The sequence below is a fragment of the Suricata suricatta genome, chromosome 15, assembly GCF_006229205.1.
Source record: "Suricata suricatta isolate VVHF042 chromosome 15, meerkat_22Aug2017_6uvM2_HiC, whole genome shotgun sequence".
In the NCBI taxonomy this organism is placed as follows: domain Eukaryota; kingdom Metazoa; phylum Chordata; class Mammalia; order Carnivora; family Herpestidae; genus Suricata; species Suricata suricatta.
The window spans coordinates 28,756,930-28,773,815 of record NC_043714.1 but is presented as its reverse complement, the minus strand read 5'-3'; the positions used below and the strand labels follow the sequence as shown (position 1 = coordinate 28,773,815).

The window sequence follows — 16,886 nt, the reverse complement described above, 5'->3', positions numbered from 1 at the left end:
GCTCTTGTGCTGACAGCTCAGGGCCTGGAGCATGTTTTGGATTCTGTATCTCCCTCTCTATCTCTCTCTGCTCCTCCCCTACTTACGCTCTGTCTCTCTCAAAAATAAATAAACATTGAAAAAAATTTACAAAAAGGACTCAATTGAGCCAAATGTTTTTATTTGATAATACATGAAATGTCTGCCTAATACCATATAACACAACAGATTAAAGATAGAAGCCAGGTAAATCATTTATTTTTCCATTCCAAGTGTGGGAATACTGGGGGTTTTATATCTGGTACTACTGTATTCCATGTTTCAATAGTAACCATATATACATCAACATAACTTTTAGGCCATAATATGAAGTGAACCAAATTTATATATCTCTTTCTAGTTGTTTAGTGTATCTTCCCTTCTTCTTTTGGGAAATTCATCTTAGGGAAAGCTATGACTGGCTGTTGAAACATGAAATTATGATGTTATTTTTCCAGAAGAATGCCCATTTTTTGTTATCTCTACTTAAGGAATACAAATTAACTGAACTTGACAAATCAGTTATCATGTGTATAGTCCGAAGGGCATGGGCTTAGGTTTAAGACAATGTATGTTTGCACCCCTTACTTAGCTATGCAAGCTTAAGTAAGGTATTTAACTCCTCTGAACCACAATTTCCTATTATGTACCTAGATTATGATACCATTCTTTTAGGATCACAGGCAAGATTAGCTCGGAAACAAAGCACTTAGCACAGAGCCTAGTACTCAGTGGGGGACAGCTGCCTAGCTGTTTATAAATGTGTGCATACATGTAATAAGAAATAAAAGGATTTTCTCTATGTTTCTTCTTCCCTCCCTCCCTCCCTTCTTTCTTTTCTGCAACAGGTAAAGCCATCTGAACCATAAAGGAAAATTGTGTGAAAGTGTCTCCTTTTCCCCTTCAACTATAGGACAGCTGTGGTTTTAAAAGCCATGGCCTGGGGCACCTGGGTGACTCAGTCGGTTAAGCATCAACTTCAGCTCAGGTCAGGATCTCTCGGTTCATGGGATGGAGCCTGGCGTCAGGCTCTGTGCTGACAACTCAGAGCCTGGAGCCTGCTTCCAATTTTGTGTCTCTCTCTCTCTCACTCTGCCCCTCCCCTGTTCACACTGTTTCTCTCTCTCTAAAATAAATAAACATTTTTTAAATTAAAAAAAAAGCCATAGCCTTATGAATTAGCTTCCTGTATCCTCCAGGAAGGTAAACCTATTTGTTGTTGTTAACATCTGGTCTTTTTCAATGTATCACCAAGTCCTATCGTGGGGGCAGTAGGGAGGATGGAAGGAAGAAAAATTTAGCTTTGGCTACGATGGGGTTAAGAACGGGATATTAAAAGGGTACCAGGAGGGGCGCCTGGGTGGCTCAGTTGGTTAAGCCTCTGGCTTCAGCTCAGGTCATGATCTTACAGTTCATGGGTTTGAGACCCATGTTGGGCTCTGTGCTGACAGCTCAGAGCCTGGTGCCTTGCTTCAGATTCTGTGTCTCCTTCTCTCTTTGACCCTACCCTGCTCACACTGCCTCCATCTCTCAAAAATAGATAAAAAGCATTAAAAAAATTTTTTTAAAGGATACCAGGATTCAGACCCTGGGAATGATGGCCATTCCTAAAAGGAATTGCAGAATATAATGGCTGGTTGGAAAATTTTGCTGTGAAAGAATCTGGAGGGAGGAAGACTTCTATAAGGGACACCATTCAAATGCCTAGGACCCATAATGTTTCCGGAAAACTGATGCAGCTGGTCATTTCATGAATCATTTAAGTGAGAATACTTGGTAGGCACACAGAGCTACTTCTGCACACTCAACTCATGAATAGGAATATTTCCCTGACATTATACAAAAGCCTCTTCTGTCATTTGCGCATTTACCACAACAATGAATCTGAGACTTCCCATTCTGTACTAATCAGCAACTCAGTGCATACCACTCCCAGCAACTCTTGAGACTTTAAAATATCAACAGAGGTCACAAGACTCCCAACTAAGTTCAGAGGAGAAACCCCTGAATCTACATTTTAGGATAGGATTGGACACAGTAGGAGACTGGAGAGTGAAGACCCTTTATTTATTTATTTATTTATTGTTTCTTTGTTTGTTTGTTTAGAGAGAGAGTGAGCAGGAGCAGGGCAGGAGCAGAGAGAGAGGCAGAAAAAGAATCCCAAGCAGGCTCTGCACTGCACAGCCCAATGCAGGGCTGAACTCATGAACTGTGAGATCATGACCTGAGCTGAAACCAAGAGGCAGACACTTAACTGGCTGAGCCACCCAGGTGCCCCAAACACCCATTTTTAATACACACTATGACTTTATCATAGCTAACATCTATTTAGCTCCATGTGCCGTGCACCGAGCTAATTAATTACATGCACTGATTTTTCCCAGTAACTCTGTGGGGTAGGCACCACATTCTTCTTTGTTTTACAGATGACAAAACAGAAGCCTAACTCGTTCAGTAAACTGCAAGTGCTTCTCAGGTGTCAGCAAATGACAGAGTCAAAACTCTATTCCAGGTGTGTCTGACTCCAATGTCCATGCATTTAACCATGATAAATGGATTAAAAGAGACCATACTCCAGAAAACCGAAAGTGGAAAAGGACGGAGGTAAGGAAATGGAGTGATGGGAAGTGGTGCTTCCCTTTCTTAAACTCAAACCAGCTAGACAGTTGGTAACCAAGAAACTAATTCCCTTGTATGATATAAATGAATATAACTTTCAGAACTGGGCATACATACCTCTGGCAGGATAGGTGTGAGTATATTTCCCAAATGCATTCTTTCATGCTTGATAGGCAGTTCCTGGTTTAGCTGCTATGTTCTCCAAACCACTGATGCACATATGTTGATTTCCATGAGTTTCTTGTGAAGTGCCTCTTCAGAGATTTGAGACAAGAAAATAATCCTCCACCCTAAAATGTACGCGCGCGCGTGCACACACACACACACACACACACACACACACACACACACACACTTGACCCTGGGGAGTGGGAAGAACACAGAGCCTACCAGCTTTGAACTCTATCTCCCACCACTCAACCTCTCCAACTTGAATCCCTTTATTTCTTTTGATGGGGGAGGGACCAAGTTTCCAGCACCAGTTTCAAACCATCTCCTTTGTAGGTCATATGTCAGTAGTCTTCCTCATTTCATTGTATACAGGGGAATCAGTAGAGTCTCTCTTCAGAGATTTGGTCAAACCTGAGATGATAAGAGTTCTATGTGAACAACAGTTGCTATCCCAGAATGAAAAGAAATTTTCAACTCTTTATTCAACAAGAAATCCATCTTATCTCTAAACTCTTCATAAACTTCACTTTTTTATTGCTAGTTATACAACAGTAGATCTGTGATGAGGGTAATGACTGCCATTGTAAAGCTATGCAAATGAATTCCAAGTGTGCTGTCAAACGATGAAAGGAAAAATGATGACAATTTTATTCTACTTGTTCTAGAGTAAACATTGGTAAACTAATTACACGATACACCTCCACTGAATATCTATGAATGGAGCAAGAGTCTCTGATTACCGGTTTTGTCTTTATTTCTATTTGATAAATTACATTTAATTATAGTGTAATTAGATAACACCTTTAGCATTAAAAAAAATAATGTAATAAGGTATAATTTCTACAAACAGCATAAATTCTAAAGATTGTAAATAAAGAGACCACATGATAACTGTGAATTCATCAAAACAGTTTGGTTTGTATATTTTTATAAAAAGATTGCTTTGCATAATATGGAACTTTATTCATTGTCAATTCTAGAATTCTTCATGAAAAAGCAATTGAAGAAACCAGTCTTACATGCAAATGCATTTTATAAGAGGTAAAATTTACCTAGCTAGTAATGAATCCTTGAAAATTAAAAAAATATATATTACCCACCAAATTCTCCTCTAATTGAAGCAACTAATTAAATCAAGTGCTTAACTAATTAATCACAATTAAACTGTGAATTTCAAAGCCTCTCCTAGTTGACATTTACCAGAAATTATTTACTTTTCCCTCTTCAGTCACCTCCCAACACCCACTGTTCTCTTGTATGTCATATCCAAATCAGCAGGGTGAAATCTGAAAGCCAATTTCAGCAAGGTCCTTTTGTCCAAGGATGTATTTCAGTATGTCTTTGTGATGAAAATACAAGAAAATGACAGTGGCTGCTTCCATAACTCACTTTTCTATTCTGTTATGTAAATGCCACCAAAGAGCAGACATGGCTACTGGCAGTAACAGTGGGGACTCCAAATCTGGTGACTACCAGGCAAAGGGGCAGAGGAGGGAAGGGCATGTTGGTACCTTTCAGCCAACTATTCAAGTATACTTTTCCTACTGTTAATCTATTTAGAAGAAAATATTTACCTCATGCCACAGTGACATTTGGGGGACAATGATAAAACTTCCAGAATACATCAGAAATTATTTCTTCTTTAGCAAGTCTTGGCATGAACATTGTTCTTTTTGATCACTTTCTAGTTATAAATTCCCCTTTGCATGCTATTATACAAACATCTATACTATATTTTTTCCTTTCAATTTTATCATTGTAGGGTGATCAGAGTCTCTACTGAAAATGATATTTAAACCATTTACCACAGTCATCTGGAATACTTGCCTCAGTAAGTGGAGATTTTGGATCATGGTCTCAATTTCCAACTCCTACGCTTGTCTTAGATGATTCGAAATCAGTGTTGATGACCCAAACAACACCAGTCTTTCATTACCACTTGTGTCTCCAAGATCACCAGTTTATCTCCTCTAACGTCTCTTTCGGGCATACTCTAAACATCGCCACCTACAAATCTTCCCCAGCTTTGGTGTACTATTCAGACATATGCTCCCTGAGCACATCTTCCTATCCTTCCATCTTGTTTCCTGAACCACTTCCGCTCCATCTGTTTTCCTACCCACTGGGACCATGAATCCATCCACCCCTCTATTTATTCCTGTTATAGCAGCTTCCCTTTTCATAATAGTGTTCCTTCATTAGGAAAATGATGTCATGTGGCAGTAGTTCCTATTCAGACAAGACACTGAGGTAAGCATTTCTAGGTATTGAGAGAAGTAGCCAAGGAAAAAGAGAAAATGAGAAGAATAAGGACAAAACATAGACTTAACTTTATCCCCAACCAACTGGTGTTGAACTTCTTTATCAACAGGCCATCTGAGAAAAAAGAAATGAAGACAAGACACCTTTAGATGATGAAGAATATTCATGAAAAATTTTTGAACTTTGAATTTATGGAATATTTGCTCCTAGAGACTATGTTAAAATACAAGACTGAGTTACCTTTAATTGTCAAATTTGTTTTTCTACCCTTAGTGGAAATAGGCGGTCTACCGCAAGATGAGTTCAGAACTAAAAAATTCAGATACTCTTTTTGCACTTCAAGTCATTGTGTGTAATCCCACTCTACGAATTAGTGTTTGTGGTCCATTAGATTAGTCATTCTTTTGCTAGTAGATTGAACACAATTTTCCTATTGTCCATTAGTTAAATCTCTCACAACACCCTAATCCAGGATGCATCCAGCCAACCATCTATCTCCCCTGTGCAAGCTGTGGAGCTAATGGAAAAGTTCACACATACAAGGAGATTAAAACCATTAAAACCTAAATTAGAACTTCAATCCTGCCTAGTAATACTGTTAGGTTTTTCTTGTTGACTCTCACTTCCTTACCATTTCTTTTACTCCCAAGAGATTATTTCACTGTTTTATATTTATCTATGTACATCACAGAGGATGTAGAGGCCTTCAAAGATAACCAGCTTAACTTTGCACTACCATATCCATAAGCCTACCTAAAATGGCTCCCTTCCTTTCCACTTTCTCTCTCATTATGATACATTAGGTACTGCGGGAGGAGATATGCAGAGGATGTATCTGCTGGTTGACTCAATCTGGATCCAGGAAATTCAAGGCTCATTACCTCCTCTCCTGTCCTTGGAATGTACATTCTATATTCTGCCCACTGTTCTCACACTAGGAGCCATTTCAGGGATACAGCATTAAGAGAAGACTGTGTTACTGGGACCATCTGGACTGTATACATGACTGAAGTCCATTAAGCCCTCTACATAAACTTTTAAAATCCTGGTGGGCAGATGCAGAGATCTACTCATCTTGCAGTTACTCGAGTCTAGCCTCTTACATAAATTCCCTTGCTTATTAAAACTGCCACCTACTAATCTGGAATAGCCTGTCTCTTTCCTTGGTCTTCTTGCCCTCAGTATACAGGTTCCAGTTTTGAATTTCATCCAGGAAACTACTGAGGTTGCAAACCAATAGGTATCTCCATTCCTTAAAAAAGGAATACTTCCTTGATTTCAAACCTAGCTTCTCCTTTTCTTCATAGGCAGTCTTCTTTAAGGAGTTTTCTATTTTTAATAGCCTTCAGGACACCTGGGTGGCTCAGTCCGTTAAAGCATCTGACTTCGGCTCAGGTCGTGAAATCGCAGCCCATGAGTTCAACCCCTGTGTTGGGCTCTGTGCTAACAGCTCAGAGCCTGGGAGCCTGCTTCGGATTCTGTGTCTCCCTCTCTCTCTTTCCTCCCCACTCCCTCCTCAAAAATAAACAAAGATTAAAAAAAAATAGTCCTCTGTACTTTTGTCTCTTGTATCTGCTTTAACCTGCAAATCTGTCGCATCACACAATTAATAGCTTCCCTGTGTTCTAGAACTTCAGAGACCAGGTCTAAGGCAACTAAGAAAGTATCACCTTCTATTTTATTCTCAGGCAGCTGCCACAACCATCCAAGGAAAACCCTACAACTTGATAAGCCTGGAAAGGAGACGGAGTATATGTACATCTTGTACAGTGACTGCCTCTTCTCTCTGCATCCTTGCACTTTCCATGCCTCCAACTCCTCCTCATTCTCCGACCACCATAAAACTTTCTCAGTGCTGTTAGAAGACCCTCCTTACTTTACTGTTTCCTTCACTGAGTTACAGTTCTTCTCTTTTGCATATCCTGATGCAATGGAAGAGTAAATAGTCTTCACAGTTGACAAATTTCCAAACTTAGAGTTAAAGGGCCAAGCTGCAATTTCAGGGTAGGCTTTTAACTCCCCGCAAATGGGAACATTATCTTAAAACCAATGTTAGCTGGTAAATTTTACCTAATCATAGATTAAATACAATTTATTTAAATCACACATTTATAAGCCCTTACACATTCCACTATAGAGATCAACTTTTATAAGGTCACCACCAACATCCATGTATCTCAGTCCAGAAGGAACTTTTATTATTGCTACCTCACTTAACTTCACAAAGGTTTTTGATATGGTTTATTACCCATTCTTAGAAACTCACCAATTTGTAAGCAAACAAAACACCTCAATCCTGTGACTATCCGACCACATTCTCTCCTGATTGTCTTCTCTGTCTTAGGCTACTCTTTTCAGTCTCCTTTCTCAGTTCTTCCTCCTCAATTTGGTTATTAATATTTGATTTGCACAAGGCTCCAAACTAAATTTCATTTTCTTTTCACTCTATCTTCTCTTACAAGATGCTCTCATCTACAGGCTTTAATTTTTATAGATGCATTAATTACTCCCAAATGTTTTATCTCTAGTCCAAATAATTCTTCTGAGCTCAGATCCACAATGAAACATCTAAAGTTCATGATCAAACTCAAAATCAAACTCATCATCCTCCAATATTTCTCCTCCAAAAAATATACTTCTCCACTATTCTTTATTGTAGTTTATAGCACTAGACTTTACCTCATTATTAACCCAGAAATCTGAGAGGTGCTGTTTCAGAAAAACGTGCATATATATATAACATAAAATAGAGTTCTTAACATTCATTACCAGAAAAATGTTGGAAAGCCAAATTTAACAAATAAATTGCTTAGAAAAATGTCTGACACAGTAACTATTCTAAAATGTGAGTAGGGGCGCATGGGTGGCTCAGTCGGTTGGGCGGCCGACTTCGGCTCAGGTCATGATCTCACAGTTTGTGGGTTCGAGCCCTGCATCGGGCTCTGTGCTGACAGCCCAGAGCCTGGAGCCTGCTTCGGATTCTGTGTGTCCCTCTCTCTCTGGCCCTCCCCCACTCATGATCTGCCTCTCTCTGTCTCTCAAAAATAAATAAATGTTAAAAAAATTTTTTTAAATGTGAGTAATTATTATAACTATTTTCATTCACCCGTCATTCTCCCTCACTGCCTCTCCCAAACCAATTTATCACCAAATCCTCTTGTTTTTCTTCTCCAAATATAGATTCACTTATATCACCCTCCCACTCTGCCAATTTCCAGTTTCACTGTCCCTTCTCTCAAATCTCCTGAACTCACCAAATTCCTTTCCAATTCTGCATGGGTTTCTACACCTTCTGATTTCTTTGTGCAGAACACAATTGTACACTGCCTCCCATGCCCTACTTTTTGTTAGCTACCTTCCACTTATTTTTTCAGTCCAAGTTTAAACCTTAAACTTCACAGTTTAAAGTTATATTCTATGGAGGCATTATCTGATGCCTTCCAATCAGTAATTTTCAAACAATAAATCATGCCCCACGCTGTACTGCGAAATCAATTCAGTGTGTCTATAACCACTGTATTTTTAAAGTGGTGGAATGTTTTGTCAAGGCATGAATTGGGATGGGATGGAATATATAATGGATTGCTTGCAGTTAAGATAAAGTACTATTTTATAAGTGTGTGTGTGTGTGTGTGTGTGTGTGCGTGTGTGTGAGATGAAAGGTTTTTTTTCTATAGTGAGTCACATCCAAACATAAGTTCGAAAGCACAAATTTGTAAAGCACTCTTCTAACGTTAATATGTTTTCATAACACGAGCATTTCTTGTTTTTGTTTTTTTGGGGGGGGGTTGTTTGTTTGTTTTAGTAAATCTAGTTTCTTTTAGTAAAATAAACACATTCAGGCTGTTATGTGTATATCTGCAATGGAAGTATTTGTTTTACATATGATTTAGGCAATAAAGTAAGCTAAGATTTAACCTCCATTAAATAATGTGTCAACACATAATCTCCATCAAATAACTGATTATCTTCTAAAGTTGAGCCTGTGTCACTGAGGGTTTCTTTTTTCAGCATCTGTCAGGAAGTGATAAAATGAGAAACATAATGATGGACCTTTGGCTACAGGTGCTGCTACCACTGCTAATTTCAGGTTCAGCAACATGGGCTATAGCGATGGGCTTGGCCAGCAGCATACCTGTGTTCTAATGCCTTCTCTCTCGGGTACCAGTTTTAAAAGTTTTGCAGAGAAAAAGTCACCTGAAAACAAGGTCTTACACAGCTCCTTGAAGTTTCTTGTTTTTCCTCATCTTCTGTTGGAGAAGACACTCCCTGCCTTACTGGGTTATAAATGTTAAATGGTATCACATTTCTACAACAGTGTCTATCAGGTGGCAGGCATTTGATAAATGTCCCATTCTTCTCTATTCCTTCTCCTTCTCCTTCTCCAATCCAGATGCAAGACCTTTTCTAAGTGCAAAAAGCATCCTGAGACTTTTGTCTCGGTCTCCGAAGAAAGGCTTTTCTAACATATTTCATACTTATTTTATAATATAATTATAATATAATTGAATTAATTTCAAGTACACTGCAAGCCAAACTAATAGTTTCATGAAGTGTTTCTTAATTTTTTCATCTTATTCATCTTTCCTTCTATTGTCTTATTCATAGCTGAGCAGGCCACCTGTTTGGACCGCACTCAGTAATTCCAGAATTCCCATTCAAATATCCCAAGTCAAGTCTGGAAATCTTCTGTATAAATGGGACTGTTTCTATCTGATATAGGTATGCTGTCAGTTTTTACATTATGTCCATAGGGTGATGGAAAATAAAGTATGTGTCAAAAGGGAGATCCTATTAGTGTCTCTACCAAAATATGCTTTATGAAATAATTGGAATGGATATCATTATTTGATTGACCTAACAAGCATATACTATTTTACTCCACTTCAATCCAAAACTAAAGAGTCTATAACATTTCTTAGAATAACCATGAAATTCTATAAAGATTATCTATTAAAGAAATGATATAGGGTGGATGCCTGGGTGGTTCAGTTGGTTAAGAAAAGGCAGTTAGGGATTTAACAACAATGGAAGTTTTAAGACAAGAAGCATTTCCAATACGAATAAGAGTCTCATTATTAAAATTTAGATAACTGTGGTTGGCATTTTAGGGGAGATGGGATGTTATAGTTTGATTCTCTTCTATAACTCTGGAGCCATGTGAATGTTCCGATGTGGGAGACAGCTAGAAGAAAGAAACAAAAGTAAATTAACATACTACCTACCAAAATATGCTCAGAAATTCATATTAAAGCATCAAGAATCTATACAAATTCTTTAAATATTTTTTTTCTTGCTTTTCAAGTACAACTCTTTTCATGCAGGCATGTCTCTGTTTCTGGATGTCAAAAATAAAAAGGAAATTGAGGATAATAGTCTTAAAGACATACTTTGAAAGCAGCATCACCTTTTGAGCAATCTAGTCCTCAATTTATAACAACCCTGATTTTCTAAATGTGCTTATTTCATAAAATGTTGAAACATTTTTAGAATCTGGTAACAATATTTACCTGAGCATGTCCTTTAGTTTAGAATGTGTTCAGTAGATAGTTTGCTCTTGAACAAGGTTACATATTTTTAAAGCTGCTGCACAGAGAATACACAATAAGCATAATCACTATTTTCTGTATGTTAGACATATTCATAAATAACTTGATACTTCATAATTTAAAGTAATTTTATTTTATTATTATTTTTGTTACCACCAGCAAATTCATGTGAGGTCTTAAATCCTTTATACATGAAGAATATAAAGATATATTCTTTGGATGATTTTCCCAAGAGATAAAATAAATCCTGGGCTCAGTTTTTTAAGTCTATAATAACTAAGCAGGTGTCTGCTCTGTGAACAGAATACAGAACTCATGTTTATGTAAACAAAAAATTTGGTTGAAATTAGAAAAACAGTATGCTATTTCTTAATTTTTTTAAATCATCATCACTATACAACTCCACCTGACTCATCTACCTTATGGACTTTATTTTAATTAAGTTTCTAAGTTCTGTTAGCCAATAGTAAAAATCAGAGAGGGGTACTAGAATCATAACTCTAGATAGAAATTTGACAGAATTCTCTTTTGTAAAAATGTTTAATTTAAATACATTTCTTCTATGTGTTTTATCTGAACTAAACTGAAAATTCACTGGGAAATTTATTAACTTGTGAAAGATTGCATCCAATTATTAAAAACCCAAAATATCTGTTATACTACACTTTGAATTAAATTTTCCCAATGAAAAACTAAACTAATCAAAAATAATTTTTTAATGACTTTTGCCACAACTTCTCATTTGGGGAATAAAAATCAGGTCTCTGAAATACATGTTTTAAAAATATAATATGTTTCAAACAAGGGATTAAATAATATATTTTTGTTTCCTGGATATCTAGTAGATAATTTTGGTTGTTTCCTCTTGGGTCTGTTTGCATTGAACCACCTTTAACCAAAACCAAAATTCTCACCTTATCTGTCAATGAATAAGAGGAGAGCAAACAGAGAGAGGAGCTGACATCACTGGAATTTATAAGTAGGAGATAAGCATTATGCTGGACACTTTATATTTATTATAATATTTAATGTTCCAGTATCATATATAACAAAATAAAAATTAATCAAGTAATATAAGCACTAAATAGTAGTTTTAAAAAGTCATTTGCAATCTAGACTTTCATCCTAGATTTCTAATATGTGGTCTCTCAATATCATTTCCTTCACTGGTGACATAATTGATCTTGTGCTAGAATCATGTAGTATAAGTCATTTTCATTTATTGTCCTCAGTGGCTTTGCAATGTGTGTATTTTAAATTAATTATATTTCAATTAATTTTGACTTGCTGCTTCTTTTCAATCATAATGAATTTAGAAAAGTAATTAACAAGATGACAATGTACAAAAAAAGGATTAGGTAAAAGACCCATATCTAAACCACATACGAAATGAAATGTCAGCTGTCATTTTAATTTATTGTCCCTTATCACTTAACTATCAAAAGATATAGTTCTGGCATTTAGAAAAATGACGATGTGCATAATAAATGTCAAGGCTCTTCCCTCCCTCCAAATACAACTTTATTTTCAAAAAGCATAATGACAAAAATGCAGGTGTCATGTAATTTGTTCTTTTTTTTACACTATAAGCTCTGCCTAGAAACATGCATCAGCCAAACCTGATATCTGTTGCCTAGCAACCATCTGACAATTGTATGACTTAGATGACCTGGATATATTTCTGACTGTTAACCCTTATACAACTGAGTTAATTAAACACTTAGAAACTCTCAGCGTTCCTAGGTAAACAATATTGATGTGGAATTTAATTTTAACCTTCAGCAATTTAATTAGGCTGATCTTCTTATTAAAGGAATTAAAGAATCAAAATAAGCATGGTAAAGAATTTTTAAAATGGCAATGAATTATGAAGAAAAGAGAATAATGGCTTGAATCTTCTCATCTAGTAGACTTAATAATAAAAAATACACTGCATAACTCTTGTAATTGAAGCCTCAGTTTCCACAATTAGCATTCAATTTATATGCATACTTATTTTTTCAAAATTTCAATGTCAAAAATTCTGAAAAATAAGATCACTGATATTAGCTCAGTTTTGTCAATGACAGACTTCTCCAGTGCTTAAAACAAAAATCATAAAGTTAAACAGAGGGATGTTAATCTGCCAAACATTCAAGTAAACACATTAATCTCTAACATAAATATGGAACAATAAAATTAATGATTGCGTCTGTTAAAAAGTTGTACTTCCAAAAATACATTTACAGGATTTACAATGTAAACACTCACAAATGAAGAATCAAAAGACAAAGAAGAGAGACTAAAAGTTTTTGCAAAACAGTGACATTTAAATAAGGACAATTTTGCCACTTCTTGAGGCTACAAAAATAATCAAATGCTTTGCTGAACTCTCTGACAACGCTGTAATCTTTAAAATGATTATTCCCACTAGGAACCAAGTGTTCAAAGTGTTTTCAAAAAATTCATAGTATTTTTATAAATAGAATAATTTTCATCACATTGGTCAAACTATTATTAAATTTTATGAGTTTAATTTGGCAAAAAAAATTGTGTGTGTTTGTATATGTACATTAATTACGAATAAAACTAACTGTGTACTCATATATTTAAATTTTTTCATTATCAACATTTATCACTAAGAGTATCTTCCTACTATAAATAAATAAGTTTATTATAAAAATCAATTTTTTGAACCTTGAGTGAAAAAGCAAACTTATTTCTAAATGGGCCAATAATGCAATATTGAAGGATGACCTCTACTACTTGCACAGAAAATCTTTGATTCTCTCAGGATAAAATATAATACAGTTCAGGGGCATCTGGGTGGCTCAGGTGGGTGGGCATCTGACTTTGGGTCTGGTCATGATCTTGTGGTTCATGAGTTCAGGCCCCACATTGGGGTTTGCTGGTCTCAAATCAGACCCTGCTTCTGTCCCTTTCTCTCTCTGTCCCTTCCCTGCTTGTACTCTCTGTTTCTCTCAAAAATAAATAAACATCAAAAAATTTAAAAATATAAGTAATACAATTGTATTATATTTTGTATATATCGTATATATTGCATCATTATAAGTGTTTATTTGAATATATAAAGTATCAGTTTAAAATCAAGGAAATTTGGGTGCCGTGGTGGCTCAGTTGGTTAAGCATACAACTCCTGATTTTGGCTTGGGTCATGATCTCATGATTTAGGCATTTGAGCTCCACTTCAGGCTCTGCTGTGAAAATGCAAAGCCTTCATGGGTTTCTCTCTCTTTCCCCTCTCTCTGTCCCTCCCCTGTTCACACCATCTCTCTCCTCTCTCTCTCTCTCTCTCTCTCTCTCTCTCTCTCTCTCTCTCTCTTTCTCAAGATAAATAAATAAACTTGAAAAAAATAAAATCAATGAAATCAATTTGTGTCATTCAATTAACTTATAAAGTTGTAAATGTAATTCAATTGATGGTTTTTAACCCACTGAAATCTCTTAGTAGGGTTCTATTAACAAAATTTAAATTGTAGAATTTGGAAGGTGATAGAAGAAAAACCAAGATAACCTGATGCTCTAAGGGGTTTGCATCATATTAAAAAAGAAAATATAACTTAAAAAAATCAGAATCATGATAGGATGTTAATCATTATTTTTATAATAGAAAGAAAAAAGAATATTCTTGAAGCTTGAGAGGAAGTACAAGGACCATAATAACAATGAAAGAAAAGACAGCAGTGATGGCTCAGAAGAATGATTATTGTGGAACTAAATCTGAAAAGAGAAAGGAAGGGAAAGGTTCCAAAATACAGGTGGAAGTACAGCATCTATATTGGGATTAAGGAGTGAAAGTTAATTTAGGGAGTCAATTTATATATTGGGCTGAACAATGGGGAGGGAGAAGTATAAAGATATAAGATAAATTTCATCTTTGCTTTTTCCTTTTACCTGGATGTAGACAGCTGGGGCTTTTCTGACCTTAAAGATGAAGGAAAGACAAACAACCTTCCCATTACAAATTCTCCAGTACAGTCTGACCAAAGTCTGTCCAAGTAGGACTTCTTCTGCAGCTGCCATGGCCATGCTCCAGCTCTGCTCAGGGTTTGAATGCCCACCTGTGGGAGGGGGAGGAGGTCAATATAAATGATAAAGAGCCCAAGAGCAAGTTGGAGCAAGCATCTGTGTATGCTGTGGTAGAAATGCCTTTAAACTGTCCTCTCTTAAACATTATACCCTCTGTGCATGTGCTAAGTAAAGAGCACAGAACAGTGGAATGCTGATCCTATAGGACACAAAGGGAAAAAGAAATTAACTTTTAATAGATCCAGATTTTATCTTGCTTTATTTATTTCATTTTATTTTATCTAAATTATTTAAGAGAGAGTGTGTGCAAGCTAGAGAGAGGCTCAAAGGGAGAGAGAAAGAGAATCCCAAGCAGGCTCCATGCTCAGCATGGAGGCCAGAGATGGACTGGATCCCACAATCCTGGGACCATGACCTGAGCCAAAATCAAGAGCTGGACACTCAACTGACTGAGCCACTCACCCACCCTGCAGAGTTCATTTTGCTTTAAAATCAAATAATTATGACCATTGAATTTTGGTATCAAATATAGCCAGATGCCAGTGTAATCTTTGCAACCCCATAGCTGTGTAAACTTGGGCAAGTTGTTCAATCTCCTTGAAATAATATTTTCCTTGTCAATTTAGAAGACCAATACTTTATTAAAATAAAATGAAATGATGTATGCAAAACACTTAGGATAATGCCTGGTGCATATTAAGGCTTAAAAATAAAGGGAAAAAGTATGTCATTGGGAACTGCAGGAAGGAACAAATATTTTGCACTTATAAACATATTTGCACGTTTTCTGATGCTATGTAAATAAGAAATACAAGAGACTTTCATTTTGTATCTACTCTGTACTCAATTTGAGTACATCAATTGAGTTATAATCTTAAAAATCTTTCTGAAGCAAATACAGTCACTATCACTCACTAAATGAGAAGCCCATTGTTATAGTAGGCTCTTAGTTAGGATTCTGGAGGCCAGCAAGGAGGAAGTCACGGTCAGGAACTCCACAAGAAGCAGGATCAAACCAGACAGGCCCAAGATCGCAGGCACCATGACAGGAAATCCTGACAAAGTCATTTGCAACAATGGGGTTGGAACTAGAGTGTATTCACACTAGAGTGTGAAATAAGTCAGTCAGAGGAAGACAAACATATGATTTCACTCAAATGTGAAATTTAAGAAACACAACATATGAACATAGGGGAAGGGAGAGAAAAATAAGATAAAAACAGAGGAAGGCAAACCATAAGAGACTCTTAAATACAGAGAACAAACTGAGGGTTGATAGAGGGAGGACAGTCCGGGGATGGGCTAACTAGGTGATGGGTACTAAGAAGGGCACTTGGGATGAGCAGAGTGTTATATGTAAGTGACGAATCCCTGGGTTCTCCTCCTGAAACCAATATGACACTGTATGTTAACTAACTTGAGTTTAAATACATCAATTAAAAAAATAAAAATAGAAAAGTAAAAGTAAAAACAGAAAAGTGCAAAATTTTTCATCCCCAGCCCAGGTAACAGATTCCGCCTCTTAGTTAAGAACTGTCAATGAAAGATAAAAACCCAATCCCCAGGGTATGCAGCTCTTGCGCTCGCTCGCTCGCTCGCTCTCTCTCCCCCCTCTCTCTTTCTCTGTTCAGCTTTTCAACTTTATCTTGAGAGTGTACTTTTGCTTTAATAAACTTCCCCATGTGTGTCACTCATCTGCTATGTTGTGTGCCTGTCCTTGAAGACAAGACCAAACACTTACGGCGGCGACACCTTTCAGAGGGGCTGGGTTGAGGCCCCAGAACCTGGCATCTTCCTAGTTCACCTGATAACACCATGACTGAAATAATTTTTGTAAATTTATCAAAGTTGACTCATCTAGCAATATTTATAACCTGTTTTTGAGCCATGTACTTTTCTAGCTGCTCAGTACATTGAGTAGTATACTCAATAACTAAGACAGAATCAAGGCAACCAGCACTAGTCTAACCTGGACTTTGTCTTATTCCAAAGCCTCTGCTCCTTTCCTATGCTACTTTCTAATTCAAAACAGGTAAATTGAATGTCCTTTTCCCTGGTGGTGAGCAACAAAGAGAATTCTAACAAGGTAGCCACAGTTTTAATCAGCATAAAATATCTAAACCACAGACTGAGTGGATTTAGTATATAAATCCCAGAGGAAAGTTAATGAAACCAGAATGTTGAATGTCGTTACATATATATTCAGCCATAATTGGCCAGGAGTAAATGTTAGTTTTA

The 16,886-nt window shown here is 36.6% G+C and overlaps 1 long non-coding RNA gene across 1 annotated transcript; it reads right to left on the bottom strand.

The window, feature by feature from the left end:
* Nucleotides 1–10,170: 10,170 nt before the first annotated feature.
* Nucleotides 10,171–14,580, bottom strand: LOC115278974. Its single transcript, XR_003903143.1, has 3 exons — nucleotides 14,514–14,580; nucleotides 10,581–10,656; nucleotides 10,171–10,255 (listed from the first exon to the last, which is right to left on the bottom strand). It is a non-coding gene; the product is annotated as an uncharacterized LOC115278974 (long non-coding RNA).
* Between the last annotated feature and the right edge of the window lie 2,306 nt (nucleotides 14,581–16,886).